The following is a 23,758-nucleotide window of genomic DNA, read 5'->3' as shown; positions in this document are numbered from 1 at the left end:
AGGTATGGAATTACAGTGTTCTTGATTTGCTTTAGCACAATATAGAAATTCCTCAGCTTGGCAAGAAGTACCTTCCTGAATTTTCCTATATTTTATTCTTAATCTCTCCAACCAGAATATTAAATTATTACTGGTTAAACTGCCTTATTTTTAGTTTTAGTCAAGGATGCCATCATCTCTCCATTTGTTTTTCTTTCACATTTTAGAGATTGTACTTCAAATGGAAGAAGTATTTTCGTACTTTAAAAACCATGACTAGATACGATGTCTTAAAACACAAGAAAACCAAACAAAATATTGCTCACTCATACTTCTATCCCTGTCCCAAACAAAATGTTGCTCTTGTCACCTATTCCTATTCTGAACCTGCCCTTCTCTGTTTACAAAGATGTTGTAAGCTTTTCAGATTCATGCTGTTGACATTATTGTAATTTCTTCAAGCTTCCTGAGTTGTAACTTTGGAGTTTTGGTTTTCAATTTTTGTGCATATGCCTTATCAAGTTCAACCTCAACCATTCGTCTTTGTCCCTAGAGTTCCATTCTTTCCAACATCCAACAACTTTTTCATAGCTTTCATGAATACCCATCTACAAGGTTACAAAGCCTTTTTTAAAAACAAAATCTTATTGTTGTGGTTCAATAAAAACACATCACTATTAACTAAATTCTAAATTTTATTCAGATTTCTTCAGTTTTTCCAGTAATTCCATTCTTCCATCTCAGGATCTAATTTAGTATACAAAATTGTGTTTAATCACTGTGCCTCCTTAGTCTGCTGTGTCCTGTGACCATTGCTCATTGCCTTTCATGACCTTGAAGATTTTGGGGAATACCTGCCAGGTATTTTGCTGGATGTCTCTATACATGAATTTGGCTGATATTTTCCTAATGATTATAGGGTATGAGATTTTCAAATGAATGTCACAGAGATTAAGTAATTTTTTCTTTATATCAGGTCAGGTGATACAGCTATTAACCTTAATTACTTCAATAAGGTAGTGTCTGCTAAAGTTCTCTATTGTCGAGTTACATTTCTCTTTTTATCCATTTCTCTTTGAAACCTAATCAGTTAGATCAGTGTACACTCGAGAGTGGACTCCCAGCAAGGGAGTCTCTGAGTAAATTATAAATTTGTTGGCATTTCCTTGAAAGATTTCTCCCTTCTTCAGCATTTATTTATTATACAATATTTTATTTATATCAGTATGGCTCATGGATATTTATTTTATTCTTTGGGTTATAAGCTAATATTAAGATATTAATTTTTGTTTTTTAAATTGTTCCAGTTTTTCCCATTGGGAATTCTTTCAGTTTGCCTCCTTTTGTTGCTGGTGGTGTTATTTGTTTGTTTCATATGATTCTAACATTTATTTTTTGAGCACTTCATTACTTTCTGGCACTCTAAGATGTTCCAAACTTAATTTGTATTTTTCCTTGCATTTTGCTAGAGCTGTAGCTCTAGAATAAACTGTTTCTCTAGGTATCCCTGAAGATCAGAGAATGGCATTTTTATCAGAAAATGGCATTTAGACACGAGGTTTGAGCACAGGATGTGATTGCTCTTATTGGTGTGTCACTAGGCCTATGTGTGTGTGTGTGTGTGTGTGTGTTGCCATATGTGTATACACACACACACATACATATAGCCTATATATCTAAACATATATCTAAACATGAGTTTATAGTAATGTCTCCAACTTTAATCTAGTGCCATATGGTTTATTTTCAATTAATTCTTATTGCTCTACTTTTTTCTCTTCAACACTCTTCTTTTCATTGCTGTAAGTTTTTATTGGATAGAGTTATAGTTCCTAATACACAATTGAAACATGGCTTTTCTTCCATAGTACTTTTATTTTCACTCTATTTATTTTCCCAAAGATCTATCAATCTTTTCCTCTCAACAATTTATGCCTATTAAATTATCTAGTGTACAGTTTTAAATGTAAGAACATCCTGAAGCGTTAATTTTTTTAGAAGTTTCAGTCATATGTTGCCGAAAGTATTATAAACCCACAATAAGGGTATATTATAATGCCACTCCTGGGATCATGTAATGTTACCGGTAAAATCTTGAATACTTTTTCGAGTTTGGATTAATAATACCTGAAACAGGGAAAGAGCCATAAGACATGAGATTCCATGCATAAGAGCATACTACTTCCTAGTAGTGTCTGGGATACTGATTTTTCAAAATGTCTATATCTGCTAATATGCCAAACAATGTAAGATATGATATTTAATCTCAGATCTATTTTTAAAAGGTTAGACAGGAAAATAAATTTATAGATTCAACAAGTTCACATGGTATTTATGACAAGTAAATGTACGTTAGTGTGCTTGTTGTTTACACCTTGAAACAGTAGATAGCTAAATGTTTCTTCATTTGAAGAAATTTACATAAGTTTTTTTTTTAAAGTGGTCCATCAGCACTAATATCAGAATGAATAAGTTTTGAAAAGTAGGTTACATTCCTTTATATGTAAAATGCAGTCCTAGTTGTTAATTCATCTGACAGCTCTGGAGATATAGTCAAAGTTTAATAGAGACCTTGGGGCAACTAATCAGTATACAGGAACATACCTGCCTGGGGATGCAGTTAGATCTGGACAGAGAGAGAAGAGCAGAATTAACCCTTTTGAAAAAATAAAATAAAATGTACTTGAATGTGTCAGTTAGTGGTAATTCATCTTACAATTATTATTTCCATGTAATGTTAGTTATATATTTTATGTTTTAGTGCAAAACCTTTTACAACTTGAAGAATTTTTAAAACAAAAATGATTACTTTCTAGTTAGTACCTTATTATGCTACAAATCAGAGTTTAAAACTGGATTTAATACAATTATTTCAAGTATTGAGTTGCTTACATTTCATTTAAGATACACTTTAAAATCACAGAGATCTTTTTTATACTGTAGATTTCAAGTAAAATAGAAATGCATAGAATGACTAGTGATTTAATTCATTATCACCACACTTAAAACACTTAGTGACATATATTAAAAATTACTCTTGTAGGCCGGGCGTGGTGGCTTATGCCTGTAATCCCAGCACTTTGGGAGGCCAAGGTGGGTGGATCACTTGAGGTCAGGAGTTCAAGACCAGCCTGGCCAACATGGTGAAACCCTGTCTCTACTAAAAATACAAAACTTAGCCGGGCGTGGTGGTGGGTGCCTGTAATCCAAGCTACTAAGGAGGCTGAGTCAGGAGAATCGCTTAAACCCAGGAGGCAGAAGTTGCAGTGAGCCAAAACTGCACCACTGCACTACAGCCTGGGCAACAAGAGGAAACTCCGTCTCAGAAGAAAGAAAAAAATACAAATTTCTCTTGTCACTTAAAAAAATGTTCATATAATAATGACATTATAAGTGAACTATAAATAAGGAAATCTTATCATACATTATGGTGTCATAAATTTTACTTATTACAATATATTAAAAATGATTTTAATTAAGTAAGGATATAATCTTATTGTATGAATGCCAATATTTTTTATGCATATTGCTTCTTCCAAATGAATTTAGGTTGCATAATGTAAGTGTGAATCTACTAAAGATTATTAGTGAGACTGGAAAATTAACTCTTGTTCAGAATCAGAAAACAGAGGGAAAGAAATAGAAAAAGGGACCAAATAGTAGGCTAAAAATATAGAGGTTTAAGAGGCTAATTTAAGAATTATTTTTAATTTTCCAGTAGACCATGTATGTGTTTGCCTCTATTTATTATTTTTTTACAGTGCAGTACAGTTAAGTTACAAGTTACAAACTTAATTTGTTGCAAGGTAAAATTCTTCCAAGGAAAAGATTACCCAAAAGTCAGTTACTCTGTTTTTTTTTTTTTTTAATTGCCTTTTAGGAGATTAACAAGATTTGTATCTAACCTAGAAATCTTATTCAAATATTCCTGTATATTAAAAAAGTGTATACAAATATACCTGAATACTTTTCTGATAAACAGTATAACTTTCTTCAATGTTCTTGGAACCAACTTACCATATCAAGATTCCATTCTTAATATACAAGTTAAATAAAATCTTTTAGAAGTGTACATTAGATTTTCTTATTTTGAAAGCAAGAAAATACTTTATGTATAGAAATGCAAGGATCATAAAAATCTGCATTACTCTGTAAGTGATGAGAATATCGGCAAAAATTATCGGAATCAACTTTTTCACATTTCTGACAATTAGCAAAGTCTTGCAAGAATCCAGGGGTGTTTAACCAAGAAAAAAGAGTCTTAACCTCTGAAACAGCAGTGATTTTTTGATATTTACACTTATCGGATTACCAATCATTCTTCTCAAATCCAAAATAGTCTTGAAAACCAACAACTTTACCGTAATAGTAGCTGAGAAATAAGCAGCTTTGAAACCACTGAAATGGGAAGAATGAGTTTGAATCTCTCCCAAAGCTTTCTGGCCATAAAAGTGTCACCAATTTACTGTCTGGAAGCTCTAAAACCTTCATTATTAGGGTTTGTCTTTATTTGAACTCAGTCAGAGTTTCTAGAGGGCATACAAACGTGCAAAGTAAGTTAGTTGACAAATTCTGTATTTGTGATAACTTTATAGACCTTAGCGATGACAATGATAATTTACTGTGTAATATATGTGTATTAGTCTGTTCTCACGCTGCTATAAACAAATACTTGAGATGGGGTCATTTATAAACAAAAGAGGTTTAATTGGCTCACGGTTCTGCAGGCAGTACAGGAAGCATCAAGGCTTCTGCTTGGCTTCTGGGGAAGTCTCGAGAAACTTACAATCATGGCGTAAGATGGAAAGGGAAGCAGGAACTTTTTACATGGCTGTAGGAGGAGTAAGAGGGTGGAGAAAATGCCACACACTTTTAAATGACCAGATCTCATGAAAACTCACTCACTAACATGAGCACAGCACCAAGGGGGAAATCCACCCCCATCATCCAATCACCTTTGACCAGGCCCCACTTCCAACACTGGGGATTACAATTGACATGAGATTTGGGTGGGAACACAGATCTATACTGTATCAAGATGGTATGTTAGCATTTAATATACATTAATCAGATGTTGCAATAGAATCATATAATGATCTATTTAAACACGGTTTTCAAGCAAGAACCCTTTGAGGATAAAACATTTAAAATATAGCCTATTATTGGAACAATCACCAAATCAATAGTGAAAGGAGGAGTGCTTATTTGACAAATGGGATCTAATTAAACTAAAGAGCTTCTGCACAGCAAAAGAAACTACAATCAGAGTGAACAGGCAACCTACGGAATGGGAGAAAATTTTTGCATCTACTCATCTGACAAAGGGCTAATATCCAGAATCTACAAAGAACTCAAACAAATTTACAAGAAAAAAACAAACAACCCCATCAAAAAGTAGCCAAAGGATATGAACAGACACTTCTCAGAAGAAGACATTTATGCAGCCAAAGACACATGAAAAAATACTCATCATCACTGGCCATCAGAGAAATGCAAATCAAAACCACAGTGAGATACCATCTCACACCAGTTAGAATGGTGATCATTAAAAAGTCAGGAAAAGAACAGGTGCTGGAGAGGATGTGGAGAAATAGGAACGCTTTTACACTGTTGGTGGGACTGTAAACTAGTTCAACCATTGCGGAAGACAGTGTGGAAATTCCTCAGGGATCTAGAACTAGAAATACCATTTGACCTAGCCATCCCATTTTTGGGTATATAGCCAAAAGAATATAAATCATGCTGTTATAAAGACACATGCACACGTATGTTTATTGCAGCACTAATCACAATAGCAAAGACTTGGAACCAACCCAAATGTCCAACAATGATAGACTGAATTAAGAAAATGTGGCACATATACACCATGGAATACTATGCAACCATAAAAAATGATGAGTTCATGTCCTTTGTAGGGACATGAATGAAGCTGGAAACCATCATTCTCAGCAAACTATCACAAGGACAAAAAACCAGACACCGCATGTTCTTACTCATAGTTGGGAATTGAACAATGAGAACACTTGGACACAGGGTGGGGAACATCACACACCAGGGCCTGTTGTGGGGTGGGGGGTAGGGGGAGGGATGGCATTAGGAGATATACCTAATGTAAATGACGAGTTAATGGGAGCAGCACACCAACATGGCACATGTATATATATATGTAATAAACCTGCACGTTGTGCACATGTACCCTAGAACTTAAAGTATTATATATATATATATATATATATATATATATGTATAGAAAGAAAGAAAATCAAAGGAAAAAAAGAAAATGACACAGTTTATGCAAAGTTCTAAGGTGGGAAAGAGCAGAGTGTTTGATTGTTTTATGGAAGGTTTGGGTGCCTGGCCAGCAGTAAATCAAGAATGAAGTATCACCCAGCAATCCCACTACTGGGTATCTACCCAAAGGAAAATAAATTGTTATATCAAAAGACACTGCACTGATATGTTTATTGCAGCACTATTCAAGATAGCAAAGTCATGGAATCAACCTAAGTGCTCATCAACAGATGACTGGATAAAGAAAATATGGTATATATACACCATGGAACACTATGCAGCCATAAAAATGAATTAAATCATGTCCTTTGCCAAAACAAGGATGGAGCCGGAGGCGATTATCTTAAGTGTAATAACTTAGAACCAGGAAATGAAATACTTTATGTTCTCACTTATAAGTGGGAGCTAAATAATGGGCAGACATGGACATACAGAGTGGAGTGATCAACACTGGGAACTTTAAAAGAGGAGAGGATGAGAGAGGTGAGGGTTGAAGAGTTACCTATTCAATACAATGTTCACTATTCAGATGATAGGTATACTAAAAGCTCAGACCTCACCACTGTGCAATATAGCCATGTAACAAACCTGCAAATATACCTCATTAATCTATAGAAATAAAAATTAAAAAGAGGGAACATTACAAAAGAATAAAGTATCATATGTTAGGAATTACAAGTAGAGTAATTGGGCAATCAATGTATCAAGTTCTTCAGTAAGTTAGGACATCTATGTTTGCACTAGCATTCTTTTTTGATGTCATAGTTATATCATCAATCTGGATAAATTCGACCAACAATTTGTGTAGTCCCTTTAACGGAACTGCTTCAAACATCGATATCTTCTTGTCGATTAGGTGTTTAACCCTGACAACATCGTATGCTGATCAGTCAGTGCCCAGGTGTTCCTGAACTCTTCCCTGCATTTCAGTATCATCATAACCTGCCTCCTCAATACTTATTTAATATTTTTCATGAGATAACCAATATAAACTTGCAAAGCGCAACTAAATTGCAAAGTACACCTAAGTTTTCATCTGAGAACAGCATTATTTCATCACGTTAAGTAGTTATCAGTCGTTATTCTTCCTAATAAAGTTTCCAAATGTTGTCTTTTTTTGTTTACCTCTGGAAAAGAAACAAACAAATATATACATACATATATATATGACACCTATGTTTGCACTAGCATTCTTTTTTGATATCATAGTTATATCATCAAATATATATATATATTTTGTTTGTTTGTTTGTTTTGAGATGAAGTCTCGCTCTGTTGCCCAGGCTGGAGTGCAGTGGCACAATCAGGCCGGAGTGCAGTGGCACGATCTCAGCTCACTGCAACCTCCACCTTCCAGGTTCAAGTGATTCTTCTGCCTCAGCCTCCCGAGTAGCTGAGATTATAGGTGTGCGCCACCATGCCCAGCTGATTTTTGTATTTTTAGTACAGATAGGGTTTCACCATGTTGGCCAGGCTGGTCTTGAACTCCTGACATCTAATGATCTGCCTGCCTCAGCCTCCCAAAGTGCTGGGATTACAGGTGTGAGCCACCACCCCCAGCCAGAATAAAATATTTAAATAATACTTAAGTAACACTTATTTTGAAGGCTGTCATTATTGTAAGCATTAATTGAATATGTAGCCTACATTTTCACTCTTTGGTTTAGTTTTCCAAACCAAGTTTCCAAAGCGTGTTTGCGTCCTCTAAGTGTTTTGCAGCATGGGTGTAATGTGGCTATCATGCGGTGAAAGGGGTAGTATTTCAGTTTCCTTAATATAATCATATGCTTTTCATGGATGTGGCTTACTAAAGACAATAAAAAATCTCACAGAAAATTGTTAAAATTAAATTACTTATAGCTATTGGGAAAGAGACTTATTTATTAACCTTTATAGGTAATATTAAATTAATTAAAGACTTTCATTTAGAAATGTATGCACAGTAATTTTTTTCAGAAATATAAACATTTCTGACTATGTTTTTCTCAATTACTTTTTATTTGTTTGCTTCTAGGTGAACAGATCCAAGTATCCTAAACAGGTGCAATTCATTTATTCATAACGCAAATGAATATTGAGCTCCTACTTTCATCAGGGGACTTTGCCAAATGCTTACTATACTCATGTTTCCTAAATCTAGGGTGAAGAAGAATAGGGGTTTAAAATAGTCTTCATCTCTAGCTGTTAAAAATCTACTGAATTTCAATAAGCAATTGATTCGTGACATTCTTCTAGGAAATTCTCTCTCTTGTTATTTAAGCCAAGTGTGACTGTAATTTCCTAAAACATTTTTTAAGACAAAATATATATTAAATTCAGCCTCTTCAACTTTACAAACTATACAGACTAAATTTATGTAGTCTGTACTATATCCCAATCACTTTAAATACTTTCAATTATATTGAACTCTTCCCAGATAGAGACTGTGGTTTAATCATTTTTATAGCCCAGTTCAGCAGAATACTATTTATTGAGTAGGTAAGTAATAAATATAGCAGGTCTTCAAATAACATTTTGTTCACCATCTTTTGTTATAAACCTGATGAGGAAAAAAAAATGGTTCCTGGCGGGGGCCACTGTCAGTGTGAAGTTTGCATGTCCTCCCCATGTCTGTGGGGTTTTTCCTGGGTACTGAAGTTTCCTTCAGTATCCCAAAGCTGTGCACATTAGGTTCATTGGCATTTCTACATTGTCCCATTCTGAATGAGTGTGTGTGTGTGTGTGTGTGTGTGTGTGTGTGTGTGTGTGCGTGCCCTGCAATGAGATGGCATCCTGTCCACTGTTGGTTCCCACCTGTGCCCTGAATTCCCAGGATAGCCTCTGGTCACCCATGATCCTTACTGAAATAATGGAGTTAATAATTGTCTTACTTGTTTTTATTAATCTTTCTTAAGTGCATATATGAATCACATGTATTTTAATTTTAATATTATAATTATCTTGGTCTTCATTTAGAAAATAGTTGATGTTTTGTGATCAGAAATGTGCCATAGGAACTTACCTTTTGTTTAAATCAATTAGCTCGTGGTAAAACTGATTTCATTACACGTTGTTTGCTTAAAGTCACAGTTTCCAAGAACCAATCAAAGACATGCATGAGGACTTGCCGTGTTTTGTTAAAAATGAATGTACTTGTCTATCTTTCAGATATTGTACTGAAAATCAGATGAGGCCAGGCACAGTGGCCCACAGCTGTAATCCTAGCACTTTGGGAGGCCTAGGTGGGCGGATCGCTTGAGGTCAGGAGTTCGAGACCAGCCTGGCCAACATGGTGAAACCCCGTCTCTACTACAAATACAAAAATTAGCTGGGCATGTTGTTGGGTGCCGTAATCCCAGCTACTCTGGAGGCTGAGGCAGGATAATTGCTTGAACCTGGGAGATGGAGGTTGCAGTGAGCCGAGATCGCACCACTGGACTCCTGCCAGGGTGACTGAGTAAGACTCCGTCTAAAAAATAAATAAATAAATAATCAGATAAAATAAATTTTAAATGTAATATTCTCTTACATAAATTTTCATGTGAAAATTCAGTTTTCTGTAAATAAACCAATAGTGTAAATATATCATCAGTTTTATCTATGAAGAAGAATTTTTCAAGAAATATGATTCTTTCATAAAATCAGAGCCAGTTAGAGCTCCTGAGTAAATCACTGACTTGAGTTTCAATAGAATCTAAGGGACTCTTAGTAATGATGTTTTAGCAAATTATTAAATACTCCTGTTTAAAATATTTAGGGAAAAAGTATAAGCAATAAATCTACTTAAATGTCAAGTATATGGACATCACAACTATTATAAATAACAATAATGCATGGATAGTCTCATATGCAGTTTTCTTCTAGGCTCAGAATATATTAAAATCTTGAAATCTGACAACATTCAGAATAGAGTCTATTATTTTGTATATCTATTTTAAAAATAAATATGAAAGGATTGGATTTATTTGCTCTATAAATATGTGAGTAATACAGTTCCTGAAGAATTATGATCTGAATACTATGGGAGTATATATGTCATTTCAGCAACACATCTACATTGTACATGTGTGTAAATTGGTTTGTAAGTTTATGTATATGTGTATAACTCTTTTCTCCTCATGAACGTATATCTTTGGAGAATTTAAACATTCATTTCAAAACCTTCTGTATGTATTACATGATTAAAATTTATAATAACATATATAGTGTACAAAGAGATAGATTCCACAGAAACTATTCTATTACAAAATCTCTACAGCTAAAGTTGGCTGACTTAGTAGGTATGAAGTTGTGATTCATTCAAATAAATATCTTCAAAGAAATTGATGGAAGGGACAACGGTGGACATGTTAAAGGATAGAGTCAGGAAACAAATGAACTTTTGAACCATACTGACCTTTAAATCCCACCAAAACAATAACATAATATGATTTTCTATGTCATCCATTTTTCATGGCCCAGATAAAGAGCCTGCTTCTACTTATATCTTCAAAGATATTTCTCCATGGAATGACATCTCAGAAATCCATGCTATAATTCAGCAAACCTTTTATTTTGGCAATGGTAATATTTTGTACTTGTTTCTGAATATGTGTTATGATCACTTTAGATCAGATCTTTTGTGAAATACAAAAGCCATCCTATTTTCTCTAAATCTTTAATCAAGGATTTACATAGAGTATGCTTTAAACAAATGTTATTTGTGGTAATATGGGCCCTTAATGAAATAATCCAGCAATAAATAAATATTTTAATTGCTTAGAAAATTCAAATAAATGATGTCAAGCTATACCTAGGCTAAATTATACTATGACCATTGCTTGACTATATTATGTCACTTGTATTCTGCTACCATTTATTTGCATGCTATTGTCTCAGATTTGGATTTTCTACGTTTTAATAGCTCATGAAGGTGCATACATGTAAGCAGAACATCTAATTAAAAGAATATTATTTCCAAATGTGCTTTTGAATTTATATGTGGAATCATGTTAACTGTTCACAAATAGGAAAGGCAGAAGTCCATTTCAAGAATAGCATCTGATTTCTTTGAAAATTATCTTATGGACCTATTAGAACAGATCAGGGCAAAGTGGTATGTGATAGGTGAATAGTATTAGAAACCTTGGGAGTCAAATGTTGAATCAAAGGGAATTCAAAAAGTGGTTCAGAATAAACCACTGTCAACAAAGCGCCATGAAGTGTGATGATATTGAAAGAAAAAATTGGAAAACCCAGACCGAATGATAAAATAGTTAATCCCTAAAGTGCCTGACAGAGGAAGGAAAGTTCAAGCTAAATCAATGTAGTATCTTTCCTCAGCTAATGTATTAACTTATGAGGAGGCTAGATATTGAATTTTTAGTCCAGATCTTTCACTGTTTTTTCTAGAGAGAAGAATATTGGACAGTTTTCTACTTATATGTGATATTTTTATGAAATAGTGGAAGATGTATAATGTTGATGTAAATATAATTTTCTTTTTTAAAATGTGTATTAAAATTGCCTAAATTAATGTGTAGGATGCTGGCATTTGGCATACAGGATTCAGCTTTGCAGAATAAGGACAAATGATCTCTCCAATAGTGATAGCAAATATTGATATAAAACCACTGTGGAGTGATCATTTAAAAATATGTAGAAAAATTACCTAAAAGTTCTGGGAGAATTTGCAACCATAAATTGCTTAATCAGTGTGCAAATAAGTTTGTGATCTTGGCTCACTGCTAACTCCGCCTCTCGGATTCAAGCGATTCTCTTGCCTCAGCCTCCCTAGTAGCTGGGACTACAGGCGCCCACCGTCGTGCCCGGCCAATTTTTTTTTTTTTTTTTTTGTAATAGAGACGGGGTTTCTCCATGTTGGTCAGGCTGGTCTCAAACTCCCGACCTCAGGTGATCTGCCCTCCTCGGCCTCCTAAAGTGCTGGGATTACAAGTGTGAGCCAACACGCCCGGCCGTATATTTTACTTTTTTAGCATAACCGTCAAGAAGAGATTTGAAATGAATAGATATATTTTATTGTTGATGTATTATATAAATTTTTAATGGCTAGATGATGATTTCTGGAATTATTTGAATGCATCTTGACAAAAAGAAAAGCTTTCTAGAGCTTACTCATGAACAAATGATTGGTCAAAATAACAAAAATGAATAAAAAGGAAATTCATTATACTTTCATAACAATTTTTTTTAGTCATGCGTAAAGTATTACTGAAAGAATCAATATATGTCTTGTTTTTTCCAAATGTAAGTATTCATGGTTTTAAATCACTATGGCTACATCACAGTATTCTAATTGACTGTAGTAAATTCCTTTTTAGAGGAAATAACCTATCTAAAAGTGGTTTGTTATTAAAATTTAAAATAATAAACAGAAAATTGTATTATCCAATTAGTTGTATATTTCCACTGAAATAAATCTTGCTCTCAATTTCCAATACAGCAGGTAATTTCAAGGTTGTATTAAATATGGAGCAGCTGGAGGTTGCCAAATGAATGTTTTGAATGAGTACATTTTAGTGAAGTGTGTACTATCTTTTTTGACATGCATGTAATCATAACACATTTTCTGGCAGCTGCGTTCCCTAGGGCAAAATGAAGCTGCAATAGAAGATAAAACAACCTGCTTATGTAATGACCATAAAATAGTATGTATATATTTGTGAAAAATGTCTCAATCGGATGACTGACTCTAGCTGAGGTCTTATTTTACAATTCGCATCAGTGAAGCATTTTCAAAATCCTGGGTATCTAGCTTTTTTAAACTAAATCCAAAATTTTATTTAACACGTGAACAACATTTCTTAATAAAATGTTTTCTAAATAAAAAGATAAAATGATTTTAGTAATTTTAATTTTTCCTGCCACAAGTATATGGAACCAAAGTCATACAGGGTTTGGCGTTTTGTTTTTTTTTAATTTTAATCATAAATTCAGTCTTAGAATTTGAATGAATACATGGGGAAAGTATTTTTGTGTGAAATACTCATTAGAAATGGCTTTCTTCCCCCAGAAAAGCCTATAGTAAGCCACTGGGTTTGAATAGGATGAATAGTAGTTTTGTTTTGTTTTGTTTTAATTTCCCAGAGTCAAACTTTACCAGTAAAACAAAAAGTACACAAGTGAGTAAAACTTCCTGAGGTCTGGGACATGCTGCATGACTGCCTACATCCTTTCTCGCCACATCAAAGTCATGCTTTCTGGACCAGAATAATAGATAAGTCCTGTAAGTGGGCATTTGTGGTTTATTTCGTATCACTCTGTTCAGAGCATTTAAGTTATGAAACATATCTTTTTTATATCTTAGAGAATTATTTAGCTTACATGATACTCTCCAGGGATGACCATAGTGATTTTTATTCATAAGGACTATCACATGTTTTATTTAACAAATTTTAAAAGGTTACCTACATTTATACCTTTTTGCATCAGGCTTTCTATTCTTATTCATCACGTCTCTTCCTGATCTGCATTAGTGTTGTGTACATTTAATATTTGAGAATGTGTAATTATACTGTAGAAGGAGAAAAATATACAAGATAGATGAAATTTATAAGATATCCTGGTATAGAAAATTCATATTCCAGCAGATTTCAAAATATAAGTTAACATAAAATGCTTTTAGTATGTATACTAATGTGGGACATTACAGAAATAGGCAAAATGCATTGAATAGATGATAATACATTTAGGAAAAATATCCATGATTTTCAGATGAGTAATAACAAAAAAGAAGAAGCCTAGCATTCATATAGGTTATAATATTAAATGACAGAAAGAGAAAGAGTAAAAAAAGCCAAAGGCAAATAAAAATTCTAATAGATATATTAACTCTCACACACAGAACTTGGTATTTGGGAGACAATAACAGAAAAGAGTGTGACATTTCGAGAGGTTTGAATTTCTTGAAACTGTCTTGAATACATTTAGTTATTCATATTTTTGGGAGGTACATATCTATATTTCTATTTTTCTAAAATATGTTTAATTATAAAGGCACTACAATTATTAGCATACTGATATTGACAATATTTTCTAAATGTTTAAATACACTATATATTTCTGACTGTATTCATTTTTCCTTTCTAATGTCAACACTTATCATTTCTTAGTTTTCTTTGATCATTCTTATTGAAATTTTTCCCATTGAAATATTTTAAAATATTATTTCCCTGGATTTAAAAATCTGTTTTTCTCTTCTGAGTTTTTAGCTAATTTGTCCCTCTTTATTTGTATTATCTCCTTCTTTCTATGGAACTAATATTTATTTATTATGTTTTAGCTTTAGTATTTCAGCGCTTATTGTTTTTAACTTAATTTTATTAAAAAATAATATAAATTTCCTCTAAGTACTGCTTTGCTATCTTTCTGTTTGCTTTTTGGATATATAAGCCCTTGATTAATGCAATAATTATTTTGGATATTGCCTTTATCTTCACATGGTTGCATTTTTTTAAGGAGATGATGTTAACATTTTATTATTAAACATTCATATTTCAATATGAACAGATAATGCAGTCATAATATTGGTACTTGTTGAACCAAATACAAAATAATTTTACATGCCAAATGTCATATGTATATATGTATATAGTTCATGTGTAAATATATAACTAGACATGTACATAAAACCAATGTTTTAAACTAAATTGGTTAAATTTTATCATGTTCTCTATTATTCAATGGACCTAATACAGTTTGTTGTTATATTTGTTTATTCCAATAATTTATAGTATGTTTGTTGAAAATTTTTTGATCCATCTGTTCAAATTTATAAAAAATCAGAACTCATAAATTCATTATAAATTATGCCCTTTACTGTAAACTTCATTATTCCATTTAAATTCACTTCCCTAATACATCTTTCTGTTCAAAATAACATTGATATTGTTTTGTGTTTTTTTTTTTTTTAATATTCTGGCCTTACTGAATCAGGTTCATACTAACATTGAAATTACTGGTTTATTTTTTTCACCAATAAAAATACAATATTTTATATTTTCACTCTAAAAAAAGCTGTGCCATTTATTGTCGGTTTATTATGTAATGTTATTTATATTTATTCTCTCTTTTTGGAGTTCCAGTGGGCTTTTATTGAGATAAATTAACAAAAATCAAGATGTTACCATAATTTTTAAACCTTATAAATTCAGCAGACTCTGGTCCATATATGTGTACATACAACATAACACATCCCAACAAAAACTGAGCGCCAATGGAACATCTGCCAATTAACAAAAAGCCAATTTTCCCTTCCCCAATGTTTCTGAAATTTTGAGTTCCCACTGTTCACTTCTTAGTAGAACTGGTCCCTTGTGGCTAGAGACACTGGAATTCTCTACCATTTTTACTGAACAAAAAATAATTTTTTTCCTTTATTTCCAAAAAGGGAACAGTGACTGTTTTCTCCAGGCACCCCATCCCCCACAACCAATGGTTAAAATACAGCAGCCTGTGTCTTAATAACCCAGCCCTACTCCCTCCCTTGCCCAGTATTGTCTACTGGAGAATTTAAATGCACTTCTCTTGTAATCTATCAGCTGTGGAGGGGCAGAGTCCAGGTGCCAGTCTAGCTCCCTCTGACCCCATGAATTGTGACAACCTTTGGACACTTAACTCTTTACCTGAAAGATGAGTTTTTAGATCAGAAAGTAGAGTAAATTTTCTTTAGGAGTTTTAAAAAACTATCTTTAGAGATATAAAGTACAACTACAATTCCACAGAAGTCTGCTAAAGTTCACCAAAAAGCTGACTTACTTCAGCTGTCATGAGGCCAATAATTTTGATAAAGGTATTTGGTAAGAAAATGATTCCACAATAACAAATTTACAGATACCTAGAATGTTGAAAAAATAGCAAATTAAAATAACATGGCTTAATTCCTAATAACTTATTTCATTGTTTGTTTCTTATCTAGAAGGTCAGGAGTGTGGCTAAAGGCAGTTTCTGATGAGGTTTTGAGCTTCCAAGGTGTTTCTAAATTCTTAGTGCAGACACCCTCCCTTTTGGGGCAAAGCACCCTCTCTCCCACATCTACTAAAGAAAACCCAGAAAAACCAAAAAATTAAAAAATTAAACCAAGTACCAAAATTGAAAGTATTACTGAAGTAAAACCTCTAATGAGGAGTGGCATCTGAACTATCTGGGATACCACTACTGGACACGGTCCTGTAGAGGCAGCAGTCTAGTTTTGGTGCTTGACTCTTTAATAGGAATTGTTAAATGGAAAGATGCTCTAAGGACTAGGTGAAAGCCTGGACTCTTATTTTTTTTTCTTTTTTGGTCCCTCATAATAGGGAGCATTGTTACTATTACCCCTTTCCCAATGCCTCCTGATTGACCTAGTACACTGGGTTAAAAGGAACTAAAACATTAAAAAAAAAAAACAAAACAGTTTACTGGTTTTCATTCATCTCACTCCTTTTGCCTGGAGATCAGGCCAAACATCAAGCATGTTGGGAGGGGCACAATTTAAAGCAACACTGTTGATTGTAAAGCATTTACCAGCAATTTACAGTACAAAATGACAGACAATTCTTATTACAATGCAAGAGAATGACAAGCAGCTTTCTGTAGCATGAAAGTTAACAAGTTAACAGCTCTCAGGTTGCCCATTCCTGCAAAAGAGTATGTATCAAGGTGGGCAGAGGGCAACACATTTACACACTAGAGGAAATGATCTACAGAAAATTACGCTCCAGAACTGCTAACGTTACCAAAGCTGGTACTGGCTAATATTCTGAAATGCAAATCTGCGGTTTATATATATATTGCTCAATGACACTGCCATTCAACAGAATTCCCATACTGCAAGGCAGATTAATCTTTGCCCCCGTTTGCAGAGCTTCACATATTCCTCAAACTTTTAGAAAGTGGGAAGAAGCAAAATCAGAGCTTCTCAAAAAAAAAAAAATCTTGAATTATCATTGTTTTGAAGCTTCCTTGCTCTCTCTGGTAAATCTACTCCAAAGGTACTAGATGAGACAGTGTGGCAGCAAAGAGTACATCCCAGATTTCTGGGGCCCTTTACTAACACAGGGTACCATAGAAATCTGCTCTCTACAGCAAGAGGCCAAAGTACTTTCTAGAATTTGTGTTGCATAACACTGAGCCCCTCTCATCTTTAGCTGTTCCTATAATCACTCTAATCTCCTTAATCCCAGCAACCTTCATCCAAAATATCTATCTATCTATCTATCTATCTATCTATCTATCTATCTATCTATCTAAACCCAGAAGAAAAAAACTTATTTACGAAGTCTATACAAGTATACACACCGAATTTTCTACAGGACACGCTTTGCCACAGAGGAAAGGGGGTCAAGGCTCTGACATGTCTACACATCAAGCGCCATACTGCTATGGGAGGCGTGTGTACACCAGTCTTTAGTGTCTGCTGTAGAGCACAAAGTCTTGTCATATGGCTCCTGCAATGATAGATTGCTCTTTGCTTTGGGAGTGATGATGTTTTATCTACTCAGCCCAGAAGAACTTTGTACTTGGGATTTTTTTTTTTTTTTTTTTTTTTTTGAGATGGAGTCTCGGTCTGTTGCCCAGGCTGGAGTACAGTGGTGCAATCTCCACTCACTGCAACCTCCGCCTCCCAGGTTCAAGCAATTCTCCTGCCTCAGCCTCCCAAGTAGCTGGGACTACAGGTGCATGCTGCCACGCCTGGCTAATTTTTTGTATTTTAGTAGAGATAGGGTTTCACCATGTTGGCCAGGCTGGCTGTGAACTCCGAAGGTCAGGCAATCCACCGGCCTTGGCCTCCCAAAATGCTGGGATTACAGGCGTGAGCCACCGCGCCCAGCCAGGATTGTTTTTTTAAAATACATGTATTTACAGTGTGGATGAACTGCAGTTGTATATCAGCTCCTCCACATAAAGAAAAAAAAATGGTGTCTAAAATTACTAATGAGTTTTATCTTCCAGCCCTGGGCTTGAGTATTGGGTAGAAAGGGAAGAGGCTTCAACTTGAAACTAAAATGAAAAGACAAAATATTTTCAAAGAAAAAGAAAGAAAAAAGGAAAGAGTTACTATTGTTGATTCCTTGGGCTATGTCTGAAAGATGATATTCTGAATGGTCTCACAGCATAAGGCACTTCGCACAAATAAGTAATAAGCTCTTCAGGTTTACAAAATGGATGAGTAATCAGGAGAAGTTGAAATGCACTCGAGAGTCAGCTGTTGGAGAATTTTGAAATCATAGACAAACTTGTGTGCTTATTAAGATTCTTCTCTTTTTAGGGTTTCTCTCCTTCTCTCCTTTCTTTTCCTTCCTTTTCCTTCCTTGTCCCATTTCCCCAGAAAACATTTTTTAAAAACCAGTAGTTAGTGCAACTAATGTTCAGTCAGCACATAGTGCAAACAAGTGGAACCAAAAAGGTATATTCCTTCTTCTCAGCCTTTTTCTCATCACCAGTTAAAAAAGAAAAAATGTCTCAGCTCTTTTAAGTCTTCATAGTTCCAAAATAAAAGATGAAAAACCCACAAAGAGAAGAGCATTCCCCTCAAAACGATGTGTCACAGATCCAAACGAGCCGTCTGTAGTTTGTCAAAGCATGCTTGTTAAGGCTTCTCATCTTCTACAGGCTCGCTGTGGTATTCTGCCACACACAGGCTCTTGTCAATGTTGCTTGGAATAGGTTTAATTTCTGTTCCCAGCTGCTCCTCAATACTTTTCAGGTTGAAGCGATCATCATATGTGATCAAGTTGATGGCTAAGCCAGGATGACCAAAGCGACCTGATCTTCCAATACGATGGAGATAGGTCTCTGCCAGCTTTGGGAAATCAAAGTTTATTAACACATTCACACCTTGTATATCAATACCTCGGGTAAACAGATCAGTGTAAACAAGATTGCATCATAAGCCATTTCAGAAATCATGAAATACACGATTTTGATGTTCCTGCCTCTTTTTAGCATGAATATAGAAGCAAGAATAACCTAGTTGAGAAGTCTTGGCTAGCAATTCAACTTGCTGAGAGGAGTTACAGAAAATGATCGACTGGTTTATCTGAAGCCTGGAGAAAAGTGCGTTGAGGCAGTGTACTTTTTGAAGCTCAGTTACACATGCATAGTACTGGGTTACTCCCTTTAGAGTTAGTTCCTCCATCAGGTTAATCTCACAGGGTTTCTGCAAGTGGGAATTCATGAACTTCTGTACACTAAGAGGGAAAGTAGCAGAATGTAGTAAAATCTTACTGTTTTTAGGTAGCATGATAATAATATCCTCCATTATCTGCACAAAATCCTGTGACAGCAACTTATCTGTCTGCTCATGCAATACTATCATCTGGACATGATCAACCTTTGCTACTCTTTTTTCTTCTTCTTCTTGTTTTGAGATGGAGTCTCCCTCTGCTGCTCAAGCTGGAGTGCAATGGTATGATCTCAGCTCACTGCAACCTCCGCCTCCCCAGGTTCAAGCGATTCTGCTGCCTCAGCCTCCTAAGCAAATGGGACTACAGTCGCACGCCACCAAGCCTAGCTAATTTTTGTATTTTTAGTAGAGACAGGGTTTCGCCACATGGGCCAAGATGGTCTGGATCTCTTGACTTCGTGATCTGCCCACCTGAGCCTCCCAAAGTGCTAGGATTACAGGTGTGAGCCACCACGCCCGGGCTACTCTTTTCTTAGTAACATCCAGGATTCTCCTAGGGGCAGCAATCACTACGTGCATTGTATCATCAAGCCTAATTATGTCATCTCGTAAATTGGTTCCTCCTGTGGTTGCCATCACTTTGGCCCCTCCCATGTGTTTCCTGACCTGGATGCAAATTTGACTGACCTGTAGAGCAAGCTCTCTAGTCGGAACAAGCACCACTGCTTGTATATTGTGCTTCTTCAGATCTCGCCGTTCAAGTAAGGGAATGAGGTAGGTTCTGCTCTTGCCTGTTCCATGTTTTGCTCTAGCTAAGATATGCCTACCAGATAAAGCAATGGGAATGCTCTCCTCCTGAATAGGAGGTGGCTTTTCCCAGCCCATTTCAAAAATTCCCTTCAGTAACTCCCGTTTCAAACAATAATCTTCAAACTCATTTTCTTGTTTGGAGTGTGGAGGGCACTTCCGAAGTTTTGATTCTTAGATCCTTCGGAGGGAGTTTTAAAGTCTTTTTCCAGTCGTCACCAGGCCTAATAGTGGTGGTCATACACTGTGCTTGCTACTGGGTGCCATTATTGATTGTGCTAGTGTTTTTCAGCTGGTTCATCTGTTGCTGTGTCTGTGTGCCCCCTCCTCCAGGGCCACCACTGGGTTTCACAGGGCCCCTCCGCTGACCATTTTGACTGGACAGGCCCATTATAACAAGGTTCTCTGTTCTGGCCGTGCTCATGCTGTTTTAGTTGCAAAGCTGTCTTTCAAACATCAAAATTTTGAAAGTCAGTCGAGAAATTCTAATAACAGTTTATTAGGCTCTCCAAAACGAAGAGAAAAATATAAGTCTTGCTGAATAAATGAGTCCCTGTTGCAATGCAGGCAAGCACCTGTAAGTCTCTGAACAGTAAGCAGCAACTTTGCTCTCTTGCACGGAATCAGCTTTTTATTTTTGAAAAGCCCTCTATGAAGCTTGAGTTACATCTGAATTCGCTCACGTCAATTAACGAGGCAGCTCGGAACCCTTGGTCCTTTATTGTTGACTTGAACCTCCCCAAATCTATATTTAGTCTTAACTATCACATTTGATCTTAGTTCTTTCAGTTGCTTCTCACTTAGCGCTGCATTCTTTAGTATGGTAAATTACGTATAAATTTATTTATTTTTTTTAAAGTTTATTATTATTATACTTTAAGTTTTAGGGTACATGTGCACAATGTGCAGGTTTGTTACATATGTATACATGTGCCATGTTGGTGTGCTGCACCCATTAACTCGTCATTTAGCATTAGGTATATCTCCTAATGCTGTCCCTCCCCCTCCCCCCACCCCACAACAGTCCCCGGTGTGTGATGTTCCCCTTGCTGTGTCCATGTGTTCTCATTGTTCAATTCCCACCTATGAGTGAGAAGGTGTGGTGTCTGGTTTTTTGTCCTTGCGATAGTTTGCTGGGAATGATGGTTTCCAGTTTCATCCATGTCCCTACAAAGGACATGAACTCATCCTTTTATGTAGCTGTATAGTATTCCATGGTGTATATGTGCCCCATTTTCTTAATCCATTCTATCATTGTTGGACATTTGGGTTGGTTCCAAGTCTTTGCTACTGTGAATAGTGCTGCAATAAACATATGTGTGCATGTGTCTTTATAGCAGCATGATTTATAATCCTTTGGGTATATACCCAGTAAAGGGATGGCTGGGTCAAATGGTATTTCTAGTTCTAGATCCCTGAGGAATCGCCACACTGACTTCCACAATGGTTGAACTAGTTTACAGTCCCACCAACAGTGTAAAAGTGTTCCTATTTCTCCACATCCTCTCCAGCACCAGTTGTTTCCCGACTTTTTAATGATTGCCATTCTAACTGGTGTGAGATGGTATCTCATTGTGGTTTTGATTTGCATTTCTCTGATGGCCAGTGATGACGAGCATTTTTTCATGTGTCTTTTGACTGCATAAATGTCTTCTTTTGAGAAGTGTCTGTTCATATCCTTCACCCACTTTTTGATGGGGTTGTTTGTTTTTTTCTTGTAAATTTGTTTGAGTTAATTGTAGATTCTGGATATTAGCCCTTTGTCAGATGAGTAGGTTGCAACAATTTTCTCCCACTCTGTAGGTTGCCTGTTCACTCTGATGGTAGTTTCTTTTGCTGTGCAGAAGCTCTTTAGTTTAATCAGATCCCATTTGTCAATTTTGGCTTTTGTTGCCATTGCTTTTGGTGTTTTAGACATGAAGTCCTTGCCCATGCCTATCTATTAAATAAGATATGTAACAATTGTAAAATATGTTGTATGGGTTGTCTACTAATTTTACTATTATTTTAAATAATTGATGCTTTTAATCAACATTTTAATTTAAAAAATAAAATAATCAACAGAATTTTTTATTTAGTATTGATGTTACTAATTTAAATATATTGTTCTTTCAACATCAGTGAACTAACATATTCTATAAAAGGTAAAAGAGGGGTTCATTTTCGTGTTTGCTGCATGTTCTATTTTCTGACCTGACAGACTTACAGAAATCTTGAGCATCAATTTCCTTTGCATAGGTCATCTCTTTTTCTTTCATGACTTTAGCATCAATTTGTATGTTAGTTTTTACTTCAGTTAGGGAGAGTTTGTCTGTTTAGCTATCTTCATGAAGTTTTTGTGTAACTAATAATGGTTTCATTATCAGACAGTGTTAAAATTGATACATTCTTAAATATTTTAAAAGGATTTTATGACAAAAATGAAGGAATAAACCTAATATTTTGTAAGCCTATTTGGGAAATACTGAAACTATCTAAATATATGATAGAACAAGAACTATACATACACTATAAATGAATATGTGTATATATATATATATGTTTTCTGAATAAGGCTATTTAATTTCAAGGGGAAATCATGCTTAACATGGTGCTTGCTCTGCAGTAATAAAATATCTTTAAACTGTGGATATAATTTTTGAATAAGGGTATTCAAAATAATAATAAATTGTATTTTAAACTTGACCTTTGTTTATTGAATATATTTATCATTGGCTTAATTTTAGCATATAGATAGCATATAGATATTATATTTTTGTTAACATGCAACATTAGAGAAGAAAATTGTGACACAAAGATGATTTTGACAGACTAGAAAAATAGACCACATCTGACAAGTGACCTCTAATAACTGCAAGTGAAAGCCATGAAATTAATTTCAAAGAACCAAATGGCCATAACAGCAGATTATATTAAAACAAAAATTCTTATGGACTTCAGTTGACACAAACATCAATGACTTAACATTTTGACGTAAATGCCGAAGTAGTTCATGTGACTTTAGTCTAAATGAGTAGAAGCGCAGTGGTCAGCATAAAATGCATGGCAATCCTGCCAGTTTTCTTTTTTAGACTGACTGTATTACTTATTTCCTTTTTGTTGGACCATGTTTATTGGCATTGACAAGGCTGGACCTGCTACGAAGTAACTGGATTCAATTTGAGAGACTCCAAACATTCTCGTAGGCAAAGGACAAAGAGATGGCATGATTAGCTTACCTGTTGTAAGGAAGAAATAAAAAAGACACAAATAGACTTAACAATCAGAATTTGGTGAAATTGTGTAGAGGATGCAATCACAGTTACAGTAATAGCATCTCTGCACCATCACGTGATAAGTGTCTGCAAAATTTTAAACCATCTTTCCTGAATACAGTTTTGCATTTTATTAAAACTTTGCAAACAGAAATAAGTCATTGCTTAACAAATGAATGTTTTTAATTCTTATCCAAAATACTTAAAATTACAATAACATAGAATATGAATTACTAAACATGTTTTAATATTTTTAATAGTTTATAAATTCATAAACAGCATGAGTCCTAGAAGAGAACAAAAATATCTACTATAAAATTTTTGTGCATTTTACCTTATAAAAA

At 34.8% G+C, this 23,758-nt stretch overlaps 1 long non-coding RNA gene and 1 pseudogene across 1 annotated transcript in view; one reads left to right on the top strand and one right to left on the bottom strand.

The window, feature by feature from the left end:
- LOC117975628 (uncharacterized) overlaps window positions 1-23,758 on the top strand; it is a 698,477-nt gene that overhangs the window by 417,886 nt on the left and 256,833 nt on the right. The window lies entirely within an intron of this gene.
- Window positions 15,879-20,706, bottom strand: LOC100970775 (probable ATP-dependent RNA helicase DDX6; annotated as a pseudogene).

The sequence above is a fragment of the Pan paniscus genome, chromosome 14 (genome assembly GCF_029289425.2).
Source record: "Pan paniscus chromosome 14, NHGRI_mPanPan1-v2.0_pri, whole genome shotgun sequence".
NCBI lineage: Eukaryota > Metazoa > Chordata > Mammalia > Primates > Hominidae > Pan > Pan paniscus.
This window is presented reverse-complemented; position numbering and strand designations above follow the sequence as displayed.